Consider the following 11,075-nt stretch of genomic DNA (forward strand, 5'->3'; position numbering starts at 1 on the left):
ATAAAATAAAAATAACAAGTCTTTGAAAAATAATGTTACAGAAAGGTGGTTGTTGCTAGATGGTGTTAGAGGTGTGTGTGTGTGTGTGTGTGTGTGTGTGTGTGTGTGAAATCTCTTTTAAGAGTCTGTAATATTTAGATTAGCTTTTAAAAAAGCATTTATTTATTTATCTTTTATGTTATGAGTACTCTGTTGCTGTCCTCAGACACACCAGCAGAGGGCATCAGATCCCATTACAGATGGTTGTGAGCCATGATGTGGGTGCTGGAAATTGAACTCAGGACCTTTGGAAGAAAAGTCAGTGCTCTTAACCACTGAGCCATTTCTTCAGCCCAGATAGATGACCCCGGCATGATTTGAACGTGCAACCTCCTGATCTGGAGTCAGATGCGTTACCATTGAGCCACAAGGCCTCCCCGCAGATTAGCTTTTTATCTATAAGGATTAGCTACAAAAACAGGGTGCTTACACCTTCTTCCTCTTCTTCAGTTGTAAGCCCGTGGCTGGCCCTGAGCTTTGCCTAGCACTGTGTTACTCTAGGTCCTCCTAAGGAAAGACAGGGTACATTGCGTACACTCTGTTCCTGGACAGCGACTGGGCTGGTTTGCTATGCCTACAAAACCTGACACCTTATGTGTCATTGGCAGTGGATGGAGTCTGGGGGTGAAAGAGGACAGTTCCTGAATGGTGAAACAGCCTCTTACTGTCATTACTGAAGCGGAGAGGCTGCAGGAGTCTGGTGTAAGGCTATGGTCAGGCTGAGATTCCCTACTCACCTTTGAAGGGGAGCTTTAGTGGTCCCATCTCAGTGACAGCTGGTAATATGTTATATTTTTTGTTGTTGGTTTTTCCAGACAGGGTATCTCTGTGTAGACCTAGCTATCCTGGGGCTCAGTTTGTAGACCAGGCTGGCCTCAAACTCACAGAGATCTGCCTGGCTCTGCCTCCTGAGTGCTGGGATTAAAGTCATGCACCACCACCTCTTAGAGATGTTAAATTCTTATTCTTCTCCAGAGAACGCAGGCCACTCACTAAATTTATAAGAAAGCAGGACAAATGAGAAAAGGGGGCAGTCCCAAAAAAAGAAAAGAGGTGGCATCTGGCTCCCTTCAGAAAGATGTTGAATGCCCTGTCCTAATAGCACGTCTGTAGATAGGAGTTCTCCAAGCTCCTAGAGCGGTGCTGTGAGTAAACCTGTAACAGTTTATTTAGTAACAACAGCAGCAGTAGCAACAATAGGTTTTATGTAACAAAACCTCAGCTTGCCTCCATGGATACTGTTTAAAACAGCTACGATGCAGGGACTGAGACTGTGCACAGGGCTACCTGCTTCCGGGTAGGTCCTCTGGGCTGTTTCCAACCTTGAGAAAAGCAGCGAAGGGTGGAAATGCTGAGGACGAGATTAAAAAGTCCTCCGTGTTTCTCTGAGTGGTGTTACCTCATTTATCATCGCCGACATCATCAGGGTCCTCATCGTCATCCTCATCAAAAGAGATGTCCTTTGTTCAGCCCTTCCTGCATGCCAGAGCCTTTGCTTTCCTTAGCTGATCTCACCCGATTCTCCTGACAGCCGCCAGGGAAGGACTATTATTACACCATTTCTACAGATGAGGACGCTGACGCTCACAGACATCAAATGACTTGCTAAGAGGTAACGCCCCTGCTGATGGACATACTGGAATGGAGACTGTCTTTTGTGAACCAAGAAGGGATCCCTGGACATGAAACTCTTGACTCCAAAGATTCTTTTCTAAGAAATATTTCATAATACAAGCCAAAGTTCACAAATTATGTAACTCCTGAAATCACGGTGTTAGAAAAAAAATAGCATTTTACCATAAAGCACGAAATGCATATTTTTTTTAAAAATAAGGGATGTGTGTTTTATAAGTAAACACTAAAGCGCGGGAGACTGTTGAGTTCTCTCACGTACATCCAGAATTATCAACAGAGGGCTAAGGAATGGCTGAGCGAGTACAGCACTTGCCATGCGTGAGGACGTAATGAGGATGTAAGTTGCATCCTCAGAACCCATGTGAAAGCTAGGACCACGGCTCATGTCCACAGTCCTAGTGTTCCTATGGTGAGATGGGCAGCAAAGGCAGGAGACTCTTCAGATGCTCTCAGGCCAGCCATCCTGTCATCATAGGGGGAACAGCCAAGGAGAGAGCCTGTCTCAAGCACGTCAGAAAGTGAAGACCAAGATCTGATGCTGCCCTCTGACCTTCAGGAACTGTCGGTGGTATGTTTCTGCACTCACACACATTCATGAATATCATATCATATATATCACACACACACACACACACACACACACACACACACACACACACACACTTCCAATAAAAGTCATATTTGCCAGTGTCATTTACTCAAATACAGCAGTTGGTACAAATGTCAGTGATTGGGGCTATCTGAACAGGTGAACCACTTCCAAACAGAGTAAAACACTATTTATAGTGTATATTATTTACAGTCTAAGAGAATCATGCAACATGCTTTGGGTTTATGGGAAAGGTGGCTCTAAGTCTTATCTCAAATGTGTTAGTATCTGAGTGTATTACTATCCAGTTGGACATTCAAATGACAAGATGCATTTTCACTGTGAGGGGATTGACCAGGCATGGAACAATAGCAAATCTACACCTACCCCATACCCCTGTCACAAGAGTATGAGCGATGCCTCCGTGTCAGTGACTGAACAGCACAGATACTCTTTCCCTCAACAAAGTCCCTCAACTCAGTCTTAGGACAGAGTTTCTCATTCTTAGCCCCACACTGCAATAACGTGAGGGGCCTTATCTCTAATGCTGATTTGATACCATCTATGGATTCTGATTTAACAGGTTGGGGCCACCGCCTATTATCAAGGTTTCAAGCAGTTTCTTAGTTGAGTTCATTTCTTAGCCTTAATTGAATCAGAATGCCAGACTATTGGCTTGGCAAACCTCTGTTTTGTCCTGAGGAGCTGGCTCTGACCTGAACCTGAGGAAGACCATCTTTAATTATAAGGTACTGAAGGGACTGTGTGACTCCAGGATCTGAGAAGGCAAGACCCCATTTTCAAGTGAGTTAAAGACTAACAAGTAAAGATTGCTAGTTTATTTCCAAATGTAAAAGGAACAGAAGGACAGAGTCAAACTGTAGAGAAATCCAAATCAACCAGGGACAGACTAGTTAGGGAAACCTAGTCATTTCTCTGTAGGCCAGGCTTGGACATTTACCCCTGCTAGAACCACTCTTTATGGTCCAGAGGGGATGTCCAATTCTTAAATCCTTAAATAGCAGGTATCTTTTATTTCCAGTGCCACATTCAAATGGATAAGGTATGGCTGTCTGCAGACAGACTCAAGGCCCAGTCCAGGGCAACTGAAGTGTGCTTGGGTAGGTTGGGCCATCTGTCCCTGGCACCTAATATGGGGAGGTATTGAAGGACCCCTTTCCTCCCTGAAACTACATTTTATCATAGGGGAGGAAGCATGATTCTCAAGAATAAATAGCATATGAATTGCCTGGTCCTCATCAGCTTCTGGAGTCACTTTAAACATTGTTTATTAATTTTTAAATTCAGTAGTAGAGTAGCAGTAGTAGAGTAGTAAATTAACTCTAGGGCCTTGCACACATGCTCTCCTGCACTCTTCCTCTGAGTTATCCCCTCTCTCCCAGCTTTTGGAATATGACTGGATTTAATCGTCCTCTTCTTCCTCTTCCTCCTCTTCTTCCTCCTCCTTTTCCTCCTCTTCCTCTTCCTTCTTCTCCTCTTCTTCCTCTTCATTCTCCTCCTCATCATTTATATCTTTTGAGGGCTAGCTAGGTGTCTTATTCTTTACTTCATAATCTTTATAATACTTTATGTTAGATTTTTTTTTTCTGAGTCTGAGATTGCAAAACTTTTCCAAGAAAGTGGTCCTCAAATTTGTGTCTACGTGACTGGTCCAGCCGGGTGTAGAATGCCTTTAATTCCAGCACTCAGGAAGCAGAGTCAGGAGGATGTCTGTGAATTCGAGGCCAGCCTAGTCTAGAGTGGGCTTCAAGTCAGCCACAGTTACACAGTGAGATCCTTCTTCAACAACAACAACAACAACAACAACAACAACAACAACAACAAAGTCCAGTACAATAGTTTCAAGTGACTATAGGTGAAGACTCCCTTCAAAGCACAAATATTCTTTATCCAGCACCCACATCCTTGGCATCCATGCAAACAGTGTCTCAGCACTTCTATGTAATTTCCAGGTATCAGATTCTATCTATGGATTTCAATGGAAAAAAATCAGATTAAAATTTTCTATGCATTGTCTCCTCCTCTTTCCCCTCCTCCTCACCCTTCTTCTCTACTCCCCACCCCCTCCTTTTCCTCCTTTAAGACAGGATCTTATTTAGCCCAGGCTGATCTTCAGGTTATCTTATAGCCAGTGCTAGCCTTGGCCTCCTGATCCTCCTGCCCCCACCTCCTGAGTGCTGGGATGGCAGACATGTTCCTACAACCAGTGAACCGAATATGCTTATAGTCTTGCTTCAACTCACTATAACAGTGAATTCAGGTAGGTGCCATGGACACCTAGCAGAGAGCTGACCTGTGGTGGGAAGTAAATATTTAGAATCAATAATGCTATTTTAAGTAGAGTAGCTTTTAACTTTTGTTCATATGTTTGGTTTTTTGAGGTGGAGGGGTCTCTTTTTAAGTTTTTTTTAGACATATTTATTATGTATACAGTGTTTTACCTGCATGTACACTTGCAGGCCAGAAAAGGGTACCAGATCTGACTATAGATGGTTGTGAGCCACCATGTGGTTGCTGGGAACTGAACGCAGGACCTCTGGAAGAGCAGCCAGTGCTCTTAACTTCTGAGCCATCTCTCCAGCCCTCTTTTTAAGTTTTTAAGTTTAAGTTGGTCTATAACTTTCTATGTGATTACAACTTTTCAACTCTCCTGCTTCAGTCTAGTGAGTGTTGGAGTTACAAGTGTTAACCATCCTGACGAGCTAGGTTTTAATTTTGATGAAGTTCCTTTTATGGTTATCTTTTAAGCATGGAATCTAAGAAACAGTGGCACAGCCCAAGGTCAGAAAGATGTCCTATGTTTTCTTCTGAAGTTCTACAGTGGTAAGCGTTTACTTTTAAGTCCATTATTCATTTAGTTATCTTTCTTTTAAAATTGGGGTTATTTACTTTTTATTATTTTAAGTTACATGTTTGGAGGGGCGGGAGGATGCACCCAAGTTCAGGTATCTGTGGAGGCCAGAGGAGTATGTCAGTGAGGCACCTGACATGGCATGTAGGAATCAAAGCAATCAGCGTTCTTGGGACTGGAGAGATGGCTCAGTGGTTAAGAGCACTGACTGCTCTTCAGAGGTCCTGAGTTCAATTCCCAGCAACCACATGGTGGCTCACAACCATCTACAATGGGATCTGATGTCCTCTTCTGATGTGTCTGAAGACAGCTATTGTGTACTTATATATAATAAATAAATAAATCTTTAAAAAAATAAGCACTCTTAACTACTGCACCTACCATGAAGCATCATATGCTGTCCAGGTGTATGTGAAAGTTTAAGAGTTTAGTATGACATCTTCTATCTTGAAGCATGGTTTTTAAAGTTGTTTTCCAACAAAATCTGCTACATTACCATCATTGCCATTTAACGAATTCTCCTGCAAGTCCTCCTTGCTCCAATTTCCCAACTCTACTTCCTCTAAGATAAAAACGAAAACCAAACCAAACCAAACCAAACAAACAAGGACACCAAAAACCACCCTGGCTAGAATGTCATCGTTTCTGAATAACTGTGTCCAGAAAATAAGGTATTGCTCAACGCTTTCCGCTCTCTACAGCCTGACCAGACAACAGCCTTTGACCACCATTCTCAAAGGCAGTCCCTACACTGTTTATCAAATAATCAACAGAGGATTCGGAAGAGACCACCAAGAGGAAGGCGAGGCCTGCAGTAGATGCTGTAATTACAGAGGCCAAGGATAGCTGGGTTAATGTTGCTCTAACCTCATACTGAGTGCCCTGTGAGCAGGACACTGCATGTAGGAAGTTTGGGGAGAAGGATGCCATGCAAAGGATCCTGTTCTTGGAATCCATGCAGCTCCGAAAGACTTGATTTCAGAGCTGAAATCGAAAAGAACTTTCTGTCTGCTCACAAGTCTAGTTGCAAGGTTTATGGCGTATTTCTACCTCCCTGGACATTCTGGGAAGGACAAAAAGAAGCAGGAAATGGACTTCGTTTAATCTTGGTTAGATATGTAGAAGAGTGTTTGCTTCTCACTGTTAGGCTCATGTCCTTTACTGTTTGGGTCACATATTCTGGCTTACAATTGTCCTGACAGGAAAGTCTTCTCTCCTACATCCTGCCTGTTCCTCTTTAACCCAGTCTTTTCTACAAAGCCAATTTACTTAGGCATTTTGTGTGTCTGTGTCTGTGTCTGTGTCTGTGTCTGTGTTAATATGTCAGTGTTTTCAGGCATAGAAACACACACATGGGGGGAGGGAGAGAGGGGGAGGGAGGAGGGAGGGAGAGGGAGAGAGAGAGAGAGAGAGAGAGAGAGAGAGAGAGAGAGAGAGAGAGAACAAATCAAAAGTCAGCAGCTAGAAGAGGAGAGATGATGCTGGTGCACATAAAAACCCCTACTGGGTTTCTACTCTAGTAGAGATATTAGGAGAACCAAGAGCCTATTACAGTGCAACGAGATGCAGGTCCTGCACAAGAGGAACCTGAAAGAAAGCCGGGAACGTAACATAGCCTGCCAGCCACAATGCAAAGTACGGAGAGAGAGGAGATTTCAGGGAGGGAGGAATAGTTTCTGTCAAGTTTTGAAATAATCAAAACTTGGTATAGGATATCAGTGGGGTGGCCTCAGAAATTTCGCAAGGCAGGAGAGAGGTTGGGAGGTCCAGAGAACAACAGACAGTTCCATGGCCCTTGTAACTGATTGTACCTGTTCTGCTCAGAGTGGAAGCTGGTGGTTAAGGAAGGTGTGTCCCTGCAGTGAGTGTCCAGGTGTGCTGATTTTCCGGGCAAGCCAACTTCTTGGTTTGTTCAAGCAAAGTCATTAGATATGATTAGTATGCTCCCTATACTGTTTCAGTGTTTCAAACGCAGTCACAAAGACACCGCTGCTTACTCTTAACCATGTGCTGGCTGGTTTTATGTCTACTTGACCCAAACTGTAGTCATCTGAGATGAGGGACTCTCGACTGAGAAAATTCATGAGATCGGGGGTAGGCAAGCCTGTGGGGCATTTTCTTAGTGATTGAAAGGTGAAGTGCCATCCCTGGGCTGGTGGTCAAGCTGATCAAGCTACGAGGAGCAAGACAGTAAGCAACACTTATCCATGGCCTCTGCATCAACTCCTGCCTCCAGGTTCCTGCCCTGTTTGGGTTCCTGCCCTGACTTCCTTCTATGATGAACAGTGATGTGGAAGTGTGACACCCTTTCCTTCCCAAGCAGCTTTTGGTCATGGTGTGTTATCACAGCAAGGATAGCCCTAGCTAGGACCCAGTGTATCAAAGGCACGTAACTAAGCTACTTTCCAGTTGAGTTCTATGCCAGGCGAGATTTCTAGTGATAAGCCTAAAACTGGCCCCCCAGAGGACTGCTCTAAAGCTGGACTCCAAACGGAATGTAATGGAGAAGTAGCAAGAAATTTGGCAAACCTTTGAAAGCCAAAGTTCATCGTTTGAGCTTGCTTCTGTGGGCAGAGTCCAAGAGATTATGCTCCCAGTGGGCTCCACAGAGTCACTGATCCACACAGATAAGGATTTGGTGGTTCTGCATGGCTTTTAAGGCAGACCCTAGTCTTCCCAAGTGAGTAATATGTGCTGTAGGGGCAGCAGAAATCACACCTAGCATTGCCTCTGTTTCTCTATACATGTTCCGTTGTATAGGAAGTTATCAATAACGTGTCAGTTGGTAGCTTTGAATGGTCTACCAAGGCCTTTAGAAAGAGACTTTGTAAAAAATCTTACAAAAACTAGACTTTTAAGGAGCAGAGAGATTGGAGTTTTCATTTTTAATATAGTCTGGCGTTGCTTACAGCGAACGGCTATTTCCCTTTTCTTCCACTAGGAGGCAGCATCATTCCTGTTGCGCTCAAGGACAGGGGTCCTTCAAATAAATGCATACATAGTACACATATAAATATGAGTCCCTTCAGTGTGATCACACACCTTTAATCTCTGACCTTAATGGATTAGGAACATGTTGTCTGAGGTCTTTTGGCCTAAAGCTCAAGGCAGAAGGTTCTGGAACACACAACTCTAACCTCTAATTACGCCCTAAGGAATTGTTCCCTGAGCCCGTGAAAACAGAAGAAGCGTCTTCAAGATGGATTTCACAAGCAGCAAAGACGAGTTCAATGATTATAAAACTACCGTAGAGAAAGAGTGTGCCGAGGGTGGTGTGTTGTGTTTTCTGTTGAATTTTATGTAACCTTGGGTCCCTAGGGAGTTTCTGCAAACAGTTTAGGGTGTGCTGGCTCTCTTGTTGTGGCTTGTTTTGTACTGCAGGCTTATTTCAGCCCCGTCTGTGGTTCTTGTGCTTATGTTCATAGCTTAAAGACTCAGGATGGCAGATAAGTGATGTCCCCCAACAGCTCTCAAAGCACTCCCTAGGCTTGCCTTTTTTTTTTAAAGGTCCAGATTTTTTACATCTGCTGGTTTAACCTGATCTTTGTCAATTTGCATTTTCTACATTGTCTGGGCATCTTGGGTTGTCCTGGGAAGTGTTTGCCCATTCAACAGAACTTCCAAGAGCTTGTTCCCTCAGAGAAGTTCAGGGTATGAGTGAGTCATAAGAGGAACAGCCCAAACCCTGGTTGCAGGCAGCCTCACTCAGAGACACAGCTCCTGTCAAAGCAAAACTTGGCCTCCGGTTTTCTTTGACAGGTGACAGGTAACACATTGAAGATTAGACAATACTACCTGTTTGTTGGGGGCGAGGGGGAGGGGCAGAGATGAAGCAAACACTTAGGAGGAAATCCGTCTCCTTCCTTTGCTCGCTTTATTGTGATACCTGTCCTATGTCAGACATCTGGAACTGACCCATGGGTCTCTGAGGTAGATACTGGAATGGGTCGTTCCTGGCACACTGCTTGGTACTACCGTTCAGTGGTTCTTCGGGACAATGAGGCGAGTTACATAACTTTTGTTCCTAGGGCATAAACACAGCTTTGCTTACATTATGCTGTTTCTACAAAAGTCTACAAAAGTACTCTATATAAGTGATTTATTTTAGGTCTTAGCTCTCTTAATATAGATCACCTTGTGGTTTGAATCTGTAATGTGCACTACAGGCTCTAGTGTTTCAACATTTGGTGCTGTGCTTAGGATCCATAGGAGGCTATGGGATCTTTGACGATTGTGGCCTCACCGTCAGAAGCAAATCTATTCCTGGGGGTTGGAGATGACACAGGTAGAATTACTTCCGCTTCCAACCGAGCTCTTTGCTTCCTGGTGAGCCACCTCCTCTTTCTGCCGGTGTGAACTGAGCCACTCCCACACCCTACCTTTCTACCACAATGGCCGTTCCTCTTGAGACTACTCCTCTCTTGAGCTGTTCCTGTTAGGCATGTCGTCACAGCCACAAGGAAAACAACTAATGCATACTTCATGTCACAAACGTGCATGCAATCACCTGACCCACCTTTGGAAGAATTATGCCAGTAAACTCATACCACACAACGTTGCCGCAGCTTCTATGAAGCAAAACAGAGCGAAGTAAAATAAAATATGGTGCGGTTGTATACACCAAAGACGGCTTCGAAGCCAGCGAGGACCGGTGTTGTGCTGGAATGTGCTTTAACAAGCCCTTCTCAAAAAATAGTTTAACTGTTCTGGGGACAAGTACCTGCCCTCTGATTGGGCTAGATTTCAGACAAAGCTTGAGTGGTTTTTTTAAAAAACTTTTTATTGTTTCTTTGTGAATTTCATATGATGCACATAATCCCATTCATCTCCCTCTCCCCTCATACACACCTTTCACCCTTGTAACCTCCCCCTCCCAAGGGAGAAAAAAAAATCTCTTTATGGAAGCTACAGTCAGTTTAGGGTCAGCTCTATGCTGCCCAGGTCAGGCACAGGAGTGCTCTCCCAAGTGCTGCAGCAGGTGAAGGGTGGGGCCAGCTTTCCTGCTCTGATGACCTTGGGGTCAGCTCTCCTGCTGGCCATTTGTGGCAAGGGCAGAAGGGAGAAGAGGGGATCTCTTCCTCACCAGAGCCACCAGGTAGCAGACAAGGGGCAGGGCCAGCTCCCACATTCATGTCCTCAGGGTCAAATTACTGAAAACTCATTATATCCAGGGCCTGCTCCACTGAGTGCTACAGCAGGTGAGGGACAGAGACAGTTCTCATGACCCCAGAACTAGGTCCTGAGGGGCAGTGAGGGGCAAGGGAGGAGAAGAATACATCTCTCTTATCCACATCACTGTTTGGGAAACAAGGGGTAGGGCCATGTCTCCCACGGTGTTATCCTCAGGGGCCGGTTCACTTGCAACTCTGAAAATGTGCAGGCCACTCTCCTAGTCCTGCAGTTGGCAAGGTGCAGAGGTCAGCTCTCCTTCTCTTGAGCCCCCAAGGCAAGTTCTCCCATGATTCCCAGATGAGGGGTGGGGTCAGTTCTGTACAGGCCTCAGACATCAACATGTTTCCAGGTGGTAGCCCAGATCAGGGACTTCTGCCTAGCTTTGGTGGTAACAGATCTCTGATGCTCAGGGCCACAGACCCAGACATGGCCCCCAGGGGCAGCACAGCCAGGACCCTACCGTGGTCCCAGGTGACATCACTGGCTACTCACATCAGGCTATCCCTCACTACCCTCAGGTCTCCAGTTCTGCCTGTCTTCATTGAGCCCACATGCTTCTGCTTCTCTTTCTCTTCCATTTCTCCACCACTTACTGGCTTCAATAAGTGTCTCTGGGATCTCTGAGTGTCTGGGGTCATTCTGGGCATGGTGCGCCTGTTCCGGCATTCCTATGCAATGCTGTCCCTACTGTTGGTTGTCTCAGGCTAGCTCCCTATCTGAGCCCCCTGGCATGGACTGGTGCGTGTCTCAGGTTCCCCCTTTTCAAGG

At 45.1% G+C, this 11,075-nt stretch overlaps 1 non-coding gene across 1 annotated transcript; it reads right to left on the reverse strand.

Annotated features, from left to right (window-relative positions):
* Nucleotides 1-341: 341 nt before the first annotated feature.
* Trnaw-cca lies at nt 342-413 on the reverse strand. Its single transcript has one exon. It is a non-coding gene; the product is annotated as a tRNA-Trp (tRNA).
* Between the last annotated feature and the right edge of the window lie 10,662 nt (nt 414-11,075).

This window comes from Rattus rattus, chromosome 10 (assembly GCF_011064425.1).
Source record: "Rattus rattus isolate New Zealand chromosome 10, Rrattus_CSIRO_v1, whole genome shotgun sequence".
Taxonomy (NCBI): domain Eukaryota; kingdom Metazoa; phylum Chordata; class Mammalia; order Rodentia; family Muridae; genus Rattus; species Rattus rattus.